General features: G+C 37.6%; 1 pseudogene; it reads left to right on the plus strand.

The window, feature by feature from the left end:
* Positions 1-4064: 4064 nt before the first annotated feature.
* Positions 4065-7731, plus strand: LOC140502411 (protein ERGIC-53 pseudogene; annotated as a pseudogene).
* The last annotated feature ends 9659 nt before the right edge of the window (positions 7732-17390 follow it).

Raw genomic sequence — 17390 nt, forward strand, 5'->3', positions numbered from 1 at the left:
CTTTTATGAGAGATAATTTGCTCCATTCAATTTCTCCCTTTCTCCTCCCAATATATTTCTCTCTCACTGCTTGATTTCATTTTTTTTTTAAGATATGATCCCATCCTCTTCAATTTACTCTGTGCACTCTGTCTCTATGTATGTGTGCGTGTGTGCATGTGTGTGTGTGTACTCCCACCCAGTACCCAGATACTGAAATGTTTCAAGAGTTACAAATATTGTCTTTCCATGTAGGAATGTAAACAGTTCAGCTTTAGTAAGTCCCTTATGACTTCTCTTTGCTGTTTACCTTTTCATGGTTCTCTTCATTCTTGTGTTTGAAAGTCAAATTTTCTTTTCAGCTCTGGTCTTTTCATCAAGAATACTTGAAAATCCTCTATTTCATTGAAAGACCAATTTTTCCCCTAAAGTATTATACTCAGTTTGCTGGGTAGGTGATTCTGGGTTTTAGTCCTAGTTCCCTTGACTTCTTGAATATCCTATTCCATGCCCTTCGATCCCTTAATGTGGAAGCTGCTAGATCTTGTGTTATCCTGATTGTATTTCCACAATACTTGAATTGTTTCTTTCTAGCTGCTTGCAATATTTTCTCCTTGACCTGGGAACTCTGGAATTTGGCCACAATGTTCCTAGGAGTTTGTCTTTTTGGATCTCTTTCAGGCGGTGTTCTGTGGATTCCTTGAATATTTATTTTGCCCTCTGGTTCTAGAATCTCAAGGCAGTTTTCCTTGATAATTTCATGGAAGATGATGTCTAGGCTCTTCTTTTGATCATGGCTTTCAGGTAGTCCCATAATTTTTAAACTGTCTCTCCTGGATCTATTTTCCTGGTCAGTTGTTTTTCCAATGAGATATTTCACATTATCTTCCATTTTTCCATTCTTCTGTCTTTGTTCTGTGATTTCTTGGTTTCTCATAAAGTCATTAGCCTCCATCTGTGCCATTCTAATTTTGAAAGAACTATTTTCTTCAGTGAGCTTTTGAATCTCCTTTTCCATTTGGCTAATTCTGCTTTTGAAAGCATTCTTCTCCTCATTGGCTTTTTGAACCTCTTTTGTCAATTGAGTTAGGCTAGTTTTCAAGGTGTTAATTTCTTCAACATTTTTTTGGGTCTCCTTTAGCAGGGAGCTGATCTGCTTTTCATGCTTTTCTTTCATCTCTCTCATTTCTCTTCCCAGTTTTTCCTCCACCTCTCTAACTTGATTTTCAAAATTCTTTTTGAGCTCTTCCATGGCCTGAGCCCATTGGGTGGGCTGGGACACAGAAGCCTTGATTTCTGTGTCTTTGCCTGATGGTAAGCATTGTTCTTCCTCATCAGAAAGGAAGGGAGGAAATGCCTGTTCTCCAAGAAAGTAGCCTTCAATAGTCTTATTTCTTTTCCCTTTTCTGGGCATTTTCCCCAGCCAGTGACTTGACCTCTGAATATTCTCCTCACACCCACCTCGCCTCCTGATCCTCCCAGCCAAAGTTTGGGGTCTGAGATTCAAATGCTGCTTCGAGCCTTAGGGCTTTTGGAGGGGGCAGGGCTGCTATTCAGTATGAGATTATATTCAGGTGGTCAGGTCTGGGCAGGGCCGCCTCTCAGGCTCAGTTCCCTCAGGGGGTTTATGCACAGACCTTCCACAATGGATCCAGGCTCCTGCCCGCTTGGGAAGCCCTGGTCTGCCGTTGCCTCTCAGCTTCTACCTCCCAGGGGGGCCTGAATTATGGGGGCACCCCACTCCCCTCTCGACCCGCCAAAGAGAGTCTCTCACCAACCTCTGTCACTTGTAGGTGGAGGGACTTGTGCGGCCTCTGGAGATCCCGTCCCTGAAGCCTGCTCGCATCTTTTCCTCTCGGTGCCGCAGCTGCGGCAGGGCTGCCCTCAGCTCCCAGTCCCGGCGCCCAGTCCGCAGCGCGAAGGACCCCCCGCGAGAGGTTTGCAGGTCTCTCCGGAACAGAAATCTCCCTCGCTCCAATATTCCGTGGCCTCTGGGTGCAGAATTCGCTGTGAGTTACTCCCCTGTAGCCGTTCTATGGGTTGTGGGTTCGGAGCTATGTGTATGTGCGTCTTTCTACTCCGCCATCTTGGCTCCGCCCCTGGATATGTCTTTCTAAGCTAGAAATTGTTGTTCAGTCATTCGGTTGTGTTTAACTCTTTGCCGGCACTGTCCATATGGTATTCTTGGCCAAGATCCGCTCCACACCATTTACTTCTCTAGTAGATTAAGGCAAACAGAGATTAAATGACTTGCCCAAGGTTACACGACTTGTAAGTATCCAAGGCTGGATTTAAATTGAGTGGCGTATATGTGCCTATATATATAATATATGCTGTATCTATATTTCATATATATATATGCACATATATATAAAACACATACAGTATATGTGTGTATGTATTGTTTCTGGCAACAAGTTTAATTACAGAGTATAGTATTAGCATTAATATTTTTTCTTAGACAAGGGATAGAGGGGAACAGTGCTACACTGGTAAACGTTTAACAACAAGCCTTCCAAATAAATATACACATGAAACACTTTAAAGTTTAATTTGCTTTATTAACATTTTCCCCATCATTTTCTTAAGTCTAGATAACCAGCAAAGAGTAAAACAATCCATGGTTTGTAACATTTAGGGATTTCTGAGGCGTACATGTTCACGCTGAAGTATAACAATTGGGTCTGAGAGCCTGTTCTAGCACAGCCCTGGAGAGAGGCATCTGAGAAGAGTTATTAGATTAATTGGACTTTAAGAGAGGGGTAGGAAGTTACAGAAATTAGTCACAGCCAGGTGCATCTTATTCAGAAGTATGAAAGGCTTACAATGGCTACAGGAAACAAACAAAGATTATACTTACATATTCTGAGAGAACATTTGAATGTGATATTTAATCAGGAAAAAGTAATTTAGGTGTGGAGAATGAGCAGCACTTTTTATTAAAGTGAGATTACATACAGTATCACAGGGGAAGAAGAAAGGACATATATGAAGACTACCTCATAACATGGCATAATTGAAGTAGAGGGGGTATCGAAAGAGAAACTGTAGGTAAGAGAAATTTTGAAAGGGTGTTTCAGGGGCCCCAAAAGACACCAAAGGATTTACACCAAGTTCCAATGCAGAGATTCTAGAATAAACAGCAAGAAACATGATCAAGCTATCAAACAGGTGAAGTGTTCTGAAATGTCACAGCTTTACATTTGGTTCTGTAAGATTTTTTGGGGGGAGAGGGGCAGATAATCAGGGTTGAGGGACTTGCCCAGGGTCACACAGGTAATAAATGCTTGAGACTGGATTTGAACTCAGGCTGTCTTGACTTCAGGATTGGTGTTCTGTCTATCCACTGTTCCACCATGACTGCCCTATTCTGTAAGATTTTGAGGATTATGGTTGTTTGAGCAAATATTTGGTAGAATATTATGGTGATATGTGAAATGCATTGCAAACCTTAAAGTGCTGTGTAAACATTAATGACGAAGTTGATGATTATAGAGTGATGATGATGGTGGTGGCAATGATGATAATGTGGGAAAAACTTGAAAGGAATAATATTATGTCTATAAACAGTGAACAATGATGTTTTTTAAAAGATGGAGGAAAGGTATTGGAAATTTCAGGTCACTGAGATGTTTATTGTAGGAAACTTGCTTATCCTGGTAAAGAGCACACAAAAGACAGTTTAATGGTATGCCATAAAGGTGAGGAACATAGCTGCTATATCTAGCTAACTTTAGAAGAATTGGGATCACAAAGAACAAAGTTAAGATCCTTTAAGTTGTCATTTAAAGTCTGCCAAAATTTAGCTTCTTTCCTATCTTTCCAATATTACGTTAATTTAATCTCCTTCACTCATCATACATTCCAGTCTTAATGGAGTAGTAGCTATTCTCCAAACTCAACCTCAAAAGCATGACTCCATGCATCCATTTAGACCATGCTCCATGTCTGCAATCACTCTCATTGCCTCTTCTGCCTTTTCACCTTTGTGCTTTATCGTGAGGTGATGCTACTTAATTAAGGAGATTTGTTCTGAAGTTTGGATTCAGCCAAAAGGCTACACTTGAGGACTTAGAGGGCCACATATGGCTTTGAGACTGCAGATGATTTTAGAGGTAATTGAATGATTAGATCCAGTGAATAGTTAGTTATTAATAGGTATAATAGTACAGAGGACCCAGCCAGCATATAGGTAGTGGAGGTCTTTGTGATCTGTGACAAACTGCTTTATTTTATGGTTTCAAAATGTTATTGTGCCTTGCCCAACTTTGAATCTCTGGATTTTATTTTCTCTATGTTTGTATAGCTGATAATGATCAAATTTAAATTCAGAAGGGATCTTTGTCTTGGATGTTATCTAATCCACCCCTTCATTTTATAGATGATTAAAATGAAATGTAATGTAGTTTAATGATTCCTCTAATATCCCAATGACACAAAGTAACAGAACCAGAAATCAAACCTAGATTCTCTAAATCCCAATCTAGTATTCTTTCCACTGTTCTACACTGTCTTCCATTATCTGTTATGATTGGTCAGACCTTAATTGTTTAACTGTGCAATAATTCTTGATTACTATTGGGCACTGCTTAGTGCTAGAACTGATGGATTTCTTTGGGCTAAATCCTTGTGCTTATCTTAAAAATACTCATCCCTACATTCCTTCTTTTGGTCACCTCAACTAAGGTGATGTGAAATAGTGTCTAAGCAGCTTCTAAATGGTGAAAAATTTATTTGAAACTGCAAATCCTAGAACATAAGAGTTCTGGGACCTGTGATTACCTATGTGGCAAATAGGGCACAATTTTAGGTATATAGTCCTAATAAATAGAATGACTTGACCTATTATTAATGAGCTCAATTTTGATACCCCAAAAATATATTGTATCAATGCATATGAAGAATCAGTGTCAACTTGGAGGGAGGTCTCTAGTGGAATGCACTGGAGATTCTTGTTCAACATTTATATCAATTACCTTGGGTGACGATCTAGCAGATATGCTTGTCAAACTTGCTGATGACATGGAACTGAAAAGGATAGCTTAAAAATCAACTGACAGTCAGCATTCTAAAAGATCTTTATAGGTTAGAATGATATGCATCTAGGAAAAAGAAATGTAAAGGAGAAAAAGTGAAATTCTATACTTAATGCTTGAGTGGATTCATGGTCTCCTTGGTGGTTGTATTCCTTCCAGTGGTACAGATTGCATTCCAACAACTTGATGATGCAACTCTTATCTATGTCCTCCAATATATTTTCTCCTTCAATAGGGAAGTCATCGCATATGATGGAAGCTTTTCTCTAGGACTTCTAACATTATGTGAACACTAGTGTACCACTTGCCTATTGATCGACATGTCATCTCATGCCCTTACTAAATGACTACTAAACTCCTTGTCTGATCATACATCTCCTGGATGATAGCTTTTATAGAACTTTTGACTCACAAATACTCCTTGACTGTACGGTGCAGTCTTCTTATGCCTACCATATATTTCTCAACTGAACTTTAGGTTACCTACAATTTTGATTCTTTGGGGATTATGGTTTTTCTGTGATTCAAAGCCATGTAGCAACACTGCACAGAAACTGGTGTTTTAAAAGATGGATTTTTGTTTCAGGGAGCAGCTTAGAATCATACAAAGTACAACATGATTTTCCAAATAAAAACCAACCTGTTCTTTCTTTCCTTTTCAATTCTGGGACCAGTCCAATATCTATTTGCAGATACGTCTCTTTCTGTCTGCAAAAAGATATATTAGTTGATGGATTGGTTAATGTGCTGTATATCCAACTGTATGTCAGTCTGAATAATAAACATTCTTCACCTGCTTTTCTCCCTCTTGTTCTATGGATTGTTAGGCTGAATTCTTTTGAGTATGAATCTCATTTAGGAGGCTCTGTAGTATTCAGAGATTTGCACTATTTGTATCATATCATCTGCAAATAGGAGCATCTGGAGAACATCTGTCTCTACAAAGAACTCATATGCCATTTGCACTCTGCTAGGTATACTCCAGAACAGGGATAAACACATTTTTTGGCCTCTTTTGATATCAGCAATCAGTGATATAGAATAAAATTATCTCTGTTGTTGCTTTTATCAAAGAATCAAGTATGATCTTAACATATGCACAAGAGAAGCCATGTTATAAGAGAGCTCTTAAAAATGAATTTTACTTTACCAAATGCTTAAAAATGAACATATAATAGCCACAGTGGTATTATGTATGCTCTGTACTTTTCATTCTCTATGAAATTATGGTATGATTTTGACCTGTTTTTCTGGCACTCCAGCTGCTCAGGCCCCTTAACCCTATTGCTGGTTGGAGCACAAGTATGGTTTCAAGGGGCCACATCTGATGCATAGTAAAGGAACTCTGCCCTTCTGGACCCACATGAGGAATGCAATACATGGTTCAGACAAGATTTAAGTAGTTCCATCTTTGAAAAATCAAAAAGGATCAGTCTGGACAAAGACAAAAGCTGTATTTGAAAACTGGGAGGTTGAGGTAGAATTTTGAGTCACTGGAAAAGGACAAGTTGGAGTTGATGGCCTAGCAATTTGGTATACAGTCAAGGCTTGGAAGGTCCTGTTTTTGGATCAGATGATAATTAAAATGGTGTTGGCACCTTTTATATTCCCCTGACAATGATGGAAAGAGAAACAATCCAGCTGTGGTTGTCACAAGCAACAGTGGATAAATACAGTATGATCATCTGACCAACGGTGCTTATAAAGCCTTGTCAAGTTGTCAGAGAGACTTTTATAATTAGCCATATCCTGACCATGCAAAGATTGTATATTACCAGAAAACCCTGACTGTGGAGATCAATAATGGCTTTACACCAGATAAAGATGTTTATGAGTTTTGTGCTAAATTAGAAAATATGATAGTCTCTGCACAAGGGCATTTTGGAATATTTGCAGCAACAGGTAGTCTTGCAGATGATCATTTCTTTTCTGACTTTCCATCTGACTGAGCCTGGAAAAGGAACACCTGCATCTGATAAAGAAATGCTTGGAAAGGTCAAAGCAAGTATCAGGAAAAATCTGAGCATTTTCAACAAGAACTGGATACGACAGGAGACCTTCCAGAAATACCACCTTGATATTGAAGAACTGAAGAAATTTTTGAGAGTATAAGCAATCTTGACTTAAGACAAATTTTTGAAGGAGAAAATTGCATCCATCTTGAAATCAATCAATTCAACCAACAATTAGATAGGATTCTTGAAGAGCAAAGAAGGTACACCTTGATTGAAGAGCTCTCCAAAGGAAGACTTAAAGGCCCAGTGTATCTGGGATACTTGATACTGTGGTAAAAACTCAACAAGAAGTCCTAAGGTAAGTGAATACAATGAAGAACTCCATGGGTGAAACCCTCAAGCTGGTCAGTAGAGCCCAGCACACTGGCACAGTGCCCCAACATTTCAGTGACATCAACAAGCAACTTCATATAATAAAAAGGAATAATGAACACTTAATAAAGCAAAATGTGCCATCAAATGAAAGAGTAAAATGCCCAGGACTACCACCATTTCCATCCTCTTTATCTACAATATCTACAGCATACTTCTTAATATGTGGAGCAGTACAGATGGTTTTCATTAATTATATCATATATAGGACTCAGCAAGAAACAGCAGATTCTTTTGATCATCATTTTTATATGTGGATACCTAGAATTTTGACTATAAATGAGGAGATTTTTATGTGTTTAAATTGCTTCAAAATTCTAAATTATTAATTTTTTTGTGCTAAAATTACCTCTTCAAATGATAAATTGTGGTAAGAATAAACCTTACAAAAAGAAATTATGACATGATTTAGAGTATTAATAATTTAAATTTATTCCAGGTGTACCCAAATTCTTAGTGCAGTTCTAAGCATTAGTAACCTAAATTTGTGCTAAGACTTTTAGAACATTTTGTACAGTATTTTAATCTTTGCAAAATACTTTCCTTATAAAACAAACCTGTGAGGTAATTTGTATAATGATTATAAGATTTTCTTTGTGTGTGTATGGTTTTTGCCCTCTGTGTCTACATTAAGTCCATTTCCTCCTCTGAGCCCCTAACTGGCTTCTGAACACTGAAACTGTTCTGTCCAAAGTTACCTTAATTGCCAAATCCAATGTCCTTTTCTTAAATTTCATTCATTTTGACCTCTCTGCAACCTTTGACACTGTTGATTACTCTTTCTTCTCTCTAGAGACACCCCTCTCTCCTGTTTCTCATTCTATCTTTCTCCTTCCCTGTCCTCTTTTCCACCTCATACCTTCTAACTTAGGTACCCTCAGGGTCCTGTCCTGGGCCCTCTTCTTTTCTCCCTCTATACTACTTCACTTGATGATCTCATCAGATTTCATAGATTTAGTTACTATCTTCATACTGATAAATATCAAATCTATCTATCCTTCCCTAACCTCTTTGCTGACCTCTCATCTTGTGTCTCCAACTGCCTTTAAATAGACATATTAAGCTTAATATGTACAAAATAGAACTAACCATCTTGCCCCCTAAACTTTCTGCAGCTCCTACCTTCCCTGTTACCATAGAGGACAACATTATCACCCCAGTTCCTCAGGCTTGCAACCTAGAAGTCATCCTGGACTCCTCACTATCTCTCATTTTGCCCTCCCCCCTACCCCTGCCCCTTCCAGTCTGTTGTCAGCGCTTGCCAACTTCACCTTTGCAGCATCTCTCAAACATTTCCCCTTCTCTCTGACACTATCAGCTCTCTGATACAACCCCCTATCACTTTATGCTTGGACTATTGCAAGTTCACTGATGGGTGTGCCTGTCTCAAATTCTTCCCAAATCTATCTTCACTTTTCAAAAATCATTTTTCTAAAGCACAAGTGTAACTGATGAGGGCTCAGGAAAGATAGAGAAACAACAGAGGAACCCGAAGACTGGAGTTCCCTGTGTGGGTCATCTGGAAAAGAATTTGCAGACTCAAGCATTCTTGAGGACAAGGTGGTAAAGATTTATTATTATTTTCAATGGGTAAGAGTTCTTAGAGAATCTGTGATTTGAATGGGGTACAGGTAAAGCTTATACAGGGTATTCTATAGTAAGACATATGACAAGTGTGATGACTAGGTGATTCAGGGCAGGATTAGGGAATGGTTAATTCTTAAAGGAACATACCCTTTTAGTATCTACTACACAGTTATTTTACACAGAATTCATTGGGAAATAGCCCAACTTGAGGGGGGTCTACATGGAGGTATGGTTTTAGGCCTGAAATGTCACTAAGTCAACTAAGGGTCAGACCAAGTAATACCAGGCTGCTCTCATCAATGTCTTCTTAGACAAGATAAAAATGTAAGAGAATATACATATGTCTAAGTCTAGGATACATATGGTTGGTCAGTGAGTAGTAAATGTCGTTATGACCCAGTGCACAGCTAGTTCAGCCAGTATATGGCTGGTTCAAACTAAGAAATTCTAAATGTGCAGCTGGTTACTGTAGCAGGAAGGGAGATAATGGTTTTTGCTGGGGCAGGTTGTTCTTGTGCTGGGGAGAAACTGCCTGGGAAAGTGTTCTGAGACTGGGGAGAAATGTGATGTTTAAAGAAAAAATGTGATTTCAGAATTGGATCCCAAGCACATGTACCCAAGCACCCCATCATAACCATGTAAGCCCTGCCAACCTTTTCACCTCCAATAAATTCCACTGGCTTCCTATTGCCTCCAGGGTTAAATAAAAGATCCTTTGTTTGATGTTTCAAAGCTCTTTATAAAATCTAGCTCCCTCCTACTTTTTCAGTCTTCTTATGCTTTATTCCCTACTATGTATTCTTAAATCCAGAGGTGCTGCCTCTGTGCTCTTCCATGACCTCAACACTCCATTACTTACCCCTGGGCATTTTCTCTGCCTGTGCCCAATCCTGGAAGAGTCTTCTGGCTCTTGGCTTCCCTGTCTGCTTTCAACTCTCAACTCAAATCACATTTTCTATTCGAAGTCTTGCCTGACTCTTCTTAATTCTAGTACCTTTCCTCTGCTAAATATTTCATATTTATCCTGTATATAACTTATTTGTTCATATTTGGTTTCATTATCAGATTGTTAGCTCCTTGAGGGAAGAGACTACTTTGTGCCGCTTTTTTTGTACTCCCAATGTTTATCACAGTTCCTGGTTACATAATAACTGCTTAATATATTTGTATTCACTGACTGTACATATGATCTTTTGCAGATGCAGTTGGGTGGCTCAATGGACAGAATACCTATCCTGTCCTCATCTTCTTTCTAAGTTCAAAGCTGGCATCAGAAACTTACTAGCTATGTGATGCTGGCCAAGTCACTTCATTCTGGTTGTCTAAGTTTCTCCTCTATAAAATGAACTAGAGAAAGAAATGTTAAACCATTTCCATGTCTTTGCCAAGAAAACCCCAAATGGTGTCATGAAGAGTCAGACATAATTGAAACGACTGAACAACAACAATAACTTCCTTTCTTTATCCTCTTTAGTGTCATTTCTTCTTTCTCAGATAGTTTTTTGGGTCCAAATATGTTTATTTTTGATTTAAAAAGTTGGTGAATGTATCTTTTTTTAAAAAAAAAACACTTTTACAATTAGGTTTTTTTTTAATGCTCTTGAGCTGATATAGCTTAATTATGTCTCATGGATCTTTCTACAAATTTACTTTTTCCTCTACTGCTCCTAGCAACTCAATTTTTGTATCTTATAGTTTTACAGAACAACTTTTTTAAAAAAAGTTTTATTGATATGTGTGGTTTTTCATTGCAAGGGTTTATAGATTATCACCACTCTGTGAGAGGTCTCTTGCAAAAAGAAAACCATTAAGTTAAACTAATAATATTATGACCTCATCTGAAAGTGCATGCAACATTCCTGTTCTGTGACACATCCCCACTTCTCTATTTAAAAAACTAAATTAATGGAAATGTTTTTCTCTTTCATTCCCTACATTATTAAAAAAAAGAAAAACAAATTCCTTGTAACTTATATGTATAGTCAAGTAAAACTAATTTCCTCATTGGAGGTCTATGAAAGCTGTCTCATTGTATACTCTAAAGCTTTATCATCTTTCTGTTAGCAGGCAGATATTATATTATATTATCAGTATTTTGAAAACATGAATGGTCATTGCATCAGTCAGAGTACTTAGAACTTTCAAAGTTGTTTGTCTTTACATTGTTTCTCTAGAACAGTCAGAAAGACCTTAGTTCCTATTCTAGCCTCAGAGATGTACCAGCTATGTGGCCCTGGGCAAGCTGCTTAACCTCTGGTTTCTTTGCTTTCATCAGTTATAAAATGGGGATAATAATAGCACCTTCTTTGTGGTTGATGTTGTGAAGATTAAGTAAGATGTTTGTAAAGTTCTTAATATGCCACAGTGCTAGTACATATTAGACACTTTACAAATGCTTCTTACCTTCTTCTTTCTTGGTTCCACTTATTTCATTCTTTATATTAAAAATTAATCATTTTTATAATGTTGGTTTTAAAAATCATTATTATTTTCATTCTATTTATATCTTTCTACATTAGTTCATGCGAGTCTTTCCAGGTTTCTCTGAAATTGTTCCTTTTGTCATTTCTTATAGCATAATAGCATTCTATTACATTCAGGTAAAATAATTTATTTATCCATTTCCCAATTGATGGACACCTCCTTAGTTTCTAATTCTTTTTTTTAAGTACAAGATAACTGCTTGTTTTTGTAAATATGAGTCCTTTTCCTTTTTCCTTGATCTCTTTAGAGTATAAGCTGTTAAAAAAATGACCCCTAGGCACATAAAGGGATCTGAAATGAGAATCTAAAATACCAATTCAAAGCATTTATTATCTGAGAAAAGCTTGTAGGGGAGAGAAGATCCTATAAGGGAACAGAGAGGGAGAGAGTTCTCATCTGTTCAAAGGGAATGGAAAAGGGGTAAGATATTATAGTTCCTAGAGGTTTTCAGATGGGGAATGGGGGGCAGGGGGATAAGGGAGAAGACATGTTATAGTCAGGCAGCAGAATATTTAAAACTCCCAGGCAAGGTCTTCAGTCTGCAACTTCTCTTCAAAGTTGCCCTTGAACTAATCAAGGTTTTGTGATTTCTGGCAGCTATAGGCATCTTCAAATTTGGCGAGAGTTCACTTCATAAAGGACCACTGATATGCCAAGCAGGTCTGAGCCTCAGAAATCCTTTTAATTGACTGGGTGTTATATAACTCCATTGTCCTGTTTCACTGTGAAGAAGGGGGAAGTTCTACTATATAGTATAGTCGTCAGAGCACCATGTTAGCAAGGCCTAGTAGTGGTATCACTAGGTCAGGGCATGCATAATCTAGTCATTTTTGTAGCACAGTTTCAAATTGCTTTTGAGAATGGCTTAACCAATCAAAGCTCCATCAAAAGTGCGTATTATCCTGCAGCCCTTCCAACATTTGTAATTTTCCACTTTTGTCAATTTTGCCAAAGTTGTTTATGAGATGGAACCTCAGAGTTGCTTAATTTGCCTTTCTCTATTAGTGATTTGGGACATTTTAAAAAATATGGCTATTGATAGCTTGAATTTCTTCCTTTGAAAACTGTTTTGAATCTTAAAAAAACAGCAAAATTGTTATGGAATCCTGGATTTGGAAGTATGAGGATCTAGCAAAGGAGACTAAGAAAAAATAGTCAGATAGGTAGGAGGGGAACCAAGAGAGAGGGATGCCTTGAAATCCTAGAGAGGAAACCATCTAGAAGAGAGTGATCAACAGTGTCAAAGGTTTCAGAAGGGTCAAGGAGAATGAGGATTGAGAAAAAGCCACTGGATTTGACAATTGGTAAACATATATCAACTGATTTACCAATTTAAAAGTTTTACTTGTTGCAAATCTTAAAAACCTACAAACTTTAAAGTGCTGTCATTATTAGAAGATGTAGTTACTGAGCTGCTATTTAAACTGTTTTTGCCTCAGCCTGGCCAGTGGTGTGACTCAACATTGTAGATATTCTTGTCAGACAAATATAACAATCAACAATGGTAACTTACAAAACATAGACTCAGTCATTCCACGGAGAACATCCCTGAAAACCTTTTGTGTTCTCTTCCCCTGAAGGCAGGACCTGTTAAATAAATCCAGGTATAATTGTAAGTCTGATAATTGAGTTATGTTGTGTGATATTGCTTTTTATTTTCTCCTGCATAAGAAGGCATTGTGAATGCCTCAAAGCTCCCAGAGAGAAACTGATCCCTACAGAGCTGGCACCAGTCTTTTCTGATCTGAGACTTCTTTTCCTCATGCTGAGGAAAATTGCTGTCAAGAATCATAAATGCCTTTAAGAAAGCAGCTAGGTACTGTCACCAAAAAAAAGGAGAAAGAAAAAAAAGAATAAAATAAACCATTCAGTAAGCATTATGTGCTAGGCACTGGAGATACAAAGACAAAAATGAAGTAGTCCCTGACCTCAAGGAACTTACATTTTGTAGGGAGAGACATGTACATGCATAAGGACATAGAGTCATAGAGTGTTACATCCTTGATCACTCTGCAAGGTAGTTGCAAACCTGGGTCTCAGTCCAGGTCTCCTGGCTCTCAAGTCAACGCTGTTCAAAGAAATACATTGGACTTTCAGAGGATTTGTCTTCCTGTAGCTCTTGGGTTTAGTGTTAACTTTACTTGTGATTTTTTTCTTTTTAGATGGAGAGAGCCTGTTGGATGTTATAATCTGAACCTTTGAGGAGTTGCCTATATCTGTCTTTTTGGACATATATCATAGTTCCAGAGTCTGAGTCCTCAGTTTTGTAGTTTTAGAAAACTCAGCTTTATCAGTTCATCTAGGGATGATCAGGTTCTCAGGAAATGATTCATAGTTGCCAGACTCAGATGTTTATAATTAAATTATCCTGAGAAACACATTGGGACCAAAACTGGTGCTAGTCAGACAGAGCAGCTTAGCCCAAGTCAGGCACATATTAGATATTTAATAAATGTTTGTTGACTGACTGTTCCTGACAGGAACTGACTCAGTAGGTCTCTTCATGAGAGCAAAGGCCACAATTCTTGATGAATGTAAAATTAGAACAAAGGGAGCTAGATGTTCTCTAGGAATATTTTTTAAAAAGTTGGGGTAGCTTACTTTTCCATACTTAAATTGTATGTTTGACTAAAGCACTAGTTTCGAGAATTAGAATCTTTTCTATCTTTACAGCAATGGAGATGCAATGATGAGTGACCAACTCTACAAATCTCCTTTTTCTATGCACATCTAGACCTTTTCTAATTTTCATCATCAATCGCTAAAATCTTCAGTGTTATAACGGATGTGTCTTTCTTAGGAAATTTTAGGAAAACACTTTAGGTTTATCAATGACACTTTTAAGGCTACATTATTCTGGAAAAAGTGCCATCCCCTCTATTTGTGTTGTTATCTTTTGTCATCATTATATTCAATAGAATGTAAGATCCTTGAGGGAAGACTTTTTATTTGGTCTTTGTATGTATAGTGGGTAATTAATAAATTCTGACCAATTGATACCTGGATCCTACTGTTCCCAGTACGATGAACACAGTCCTTTGCCAGGTTAGTTTTAGGCTACTACAAGTGAAACATTTGGGCTACTACAAGTGAAACATTTATTAACTCACTTCAACAACCAAATGATGAACATTGTTTACCTTTATCATCTTAAAACTAGAAGTAAGATTGTTGTCCAGGTAGACACAGACAGTTGTAGCTTCTCAACAGCTGGGAATTATGAGCATAGCCACAGAATGATTGGCTCATGTGTTTCCTCATCAATAAATGGATGGATTCAAATGGATGTTCTCCAAAGTCTTCTCAAGGGTTAACTTCTTCCCAAATATGTCTGAGGAAAGTTGTGCCCTGAAATAATCATCTCAATTTCTTCATTTTCATGGATGATGCAGGCATCCAGGAAATCCCTCAAAGTATTTTCACAACAGTTCAAGAACCATCTTAGAAAACTTAAAACGTTATGGTCAGTTCCCAACGGGAAAAATCTGGCAGATATATTCTTCTTTTCAATCTGAGTAGACTCAATGCCAAAAATGATGTTGAGTGCTTTCATTTTTTCAATGGAAATAGGTCCCATTCATTTAAAATAAAGTTGAGTTATTATTACTTTTCTTAGACATCCTATAAATTTTCCTTTGCTAATAGTCCTTTTATGCTCCTCTCTCCAGTATTTATTCTTGTGTTGTTATAGATTTCTATTTACTAGCTGTGTGATTCCAGAAAAGTCATTTTGACCTCTCTGTGCCTTAGCACATACCTCAGAGGACTGTTGTGAACATAATGTGTAATGTATCAGAGGCAGGGTTTGAATGCATGCTATTTCATTTCCATTCCAATATTCTTTCCATTACATCATGTTAGTGCAATGGAAAGAGGAGTTAGAAGACCCAGTATACTCTCATCTCCCCAGTCACACAGCCACTACCCAGGCACAGATGCTCATCACTTTTTTCCTTCACCATTTCAATAATCTTATGATTAATCTTCTTGCCTCAAGGCTTTACTCTCGGCAGTACATCTTCTACTCAGCTGCCAAAGTGATCTTCCCAAAATGTAGATCTGTTCATATCAACCCTCCTCCTTACCTTCTCCTCAATTAATCTTAGTGACTCAATTATCTCTGGGAATCTCCTTTGACTTTTGAAGTCATTCACAACCTAATCCTTCTACCTCTCTGGTTATTTTTCTTTTTAATACTTAAATCCCTTCCTCTTACTCTGATGTATTCCCATTGACCTTTTGCTGTTCCTTGCATAGGACCCCCTCCACCCCATCTCCCATTCTGTGACTTTTCCTCTCCCATCTCAGTGTTACCTCCTGGTTTCCCAGGCTTTCCTCAAGCCTCATTTCAGATCTCAGAGGGCCTTTCCAATTCCCTGCTGCCTAGCCTTACCCAACCCGTTCCTTTCTTCTGAGAAAATAATAGCTAGATATAGCTATTAATAGATAAATTATAGCTTGATATAGCTATTAATTAATAAATAATAGCTTGATATAGCTAGTAATAAATAATAGTTTGGTGTCAGTATTAATAAATAAATAATAGCTTAATATACATTTTCAGTTTTGCGGAATACTTTCCACTTATCATGTCATTTTATTCTCACAATAACTTTGTGAGTTAGGTGTTATGATTTTAAAGATGAAGAAATTGGTTATGAGAGAGATTAAGTAACTTACCTAGGGTGACACAGCTAGTAATTTAAGGATAAGAGTTGAACTTTTGATCTTCCTGACTTCTTACCTCCTATTTATACTGTGTATGTATTTTACACACACAGTTATTGGCATACTGTTTTCTTATTAGAATGTGAGCTTCTTGACAATAGGAATGAACTTTTTGCCTTTCAATATCTCCCTAGAGCTTAGCACAGTAATACATAGTAAGTTCTCATCTAATGTTTCTTGATTGACTGATAGGTATTCTGAAAACCAAGGGGATTCACACAAAGACACCCATAGAAAAAGGATCTCTTGCTAGGATGTAAACATAATAAGATGGAAGGGTGGGAGCAGCCAAGGAAACGAAGAGTGTCAAAAACAAGTAACGTGGAAAAAGTATATAAAGTCCAGTCCTTTGTCCCTTTACTTTTCAATAATCTTTGCATTAGGTTTAATCAGAATCCATAATAGCCTTCTCTGTTGCCTGCTCCTGGTATGGTGAAGATCTGTACTCTCAGGGCCTGGGTCCATGGAGCATGTGCTTTGCTAGTTTTCACTTGGTTGGCAAAGCTTTGTACGTGGGTTCAATGAAAGGATGCATGTCATCTGAGGATCAGCCTAACTGAGGCCAATGAACTTTGTTATTCATTTGGCTACAGGACGACAAAGATATTTTCAGCTTTAATAGCTTAAAACTGCACTGAGACTTTTGGGATACCTTGTATGTGCACCTTGTCTTGGTCCTGATTCCAACAGCCTCAAACTCTCACAGTGTCCAGGAAAGGGACACATGGATTTATGTTTTTTTTTTCTAATAATGCTTCAAGTTTTCTTCCTGAGCTCTAACTGGAAACTTATAGACCAGTGAAGGGGATCAGGCCAGATATGAGTTTGAATTTTATCATGTACCAGATGTGGCCATTGTGTTGATTGTACTTCATTGTTTCCCTCTCTTTTGAGAATGCTTTTCTAGGGGCAGCAATTTTTAAGAAAAATGTCATGCTGCTTTGTTGGTTTATATCTTTATATTTTTCTACTTCATGAATTCTAGACTATTAAAAGAATGCCTAATCAATAGAAAATTCAGAGAGATTCCATTTCTTTCACCCTTCAAATTTTTCCATGTAATTAAATAGAGAATAATCAATCAAGAGGCATTTGATAGGCACCTATTATGTGCCAGGAACAATGTTTGGCAGTGAAGACACAAAGACAATAGAGAAACAGCCCCAATCCTAGAGGATCATGCATCTAC

The sequence above is a fragment of the Notamacropus eugenii genome, chromosome 4, assembly GCF_028372415.1.
Source record: "Notamacropus eugenii isolate mMacEug1 chromosome 4, mMacEug1.pri_v2, whole genome shotgun sequence".
Classification (NCBI taxonomy): Eukaryota; Metazoa; Chordata; class Mammalia; order Diprotodontia; family Macropodidae; genus Notamacropus; species Notamacropus eugenii.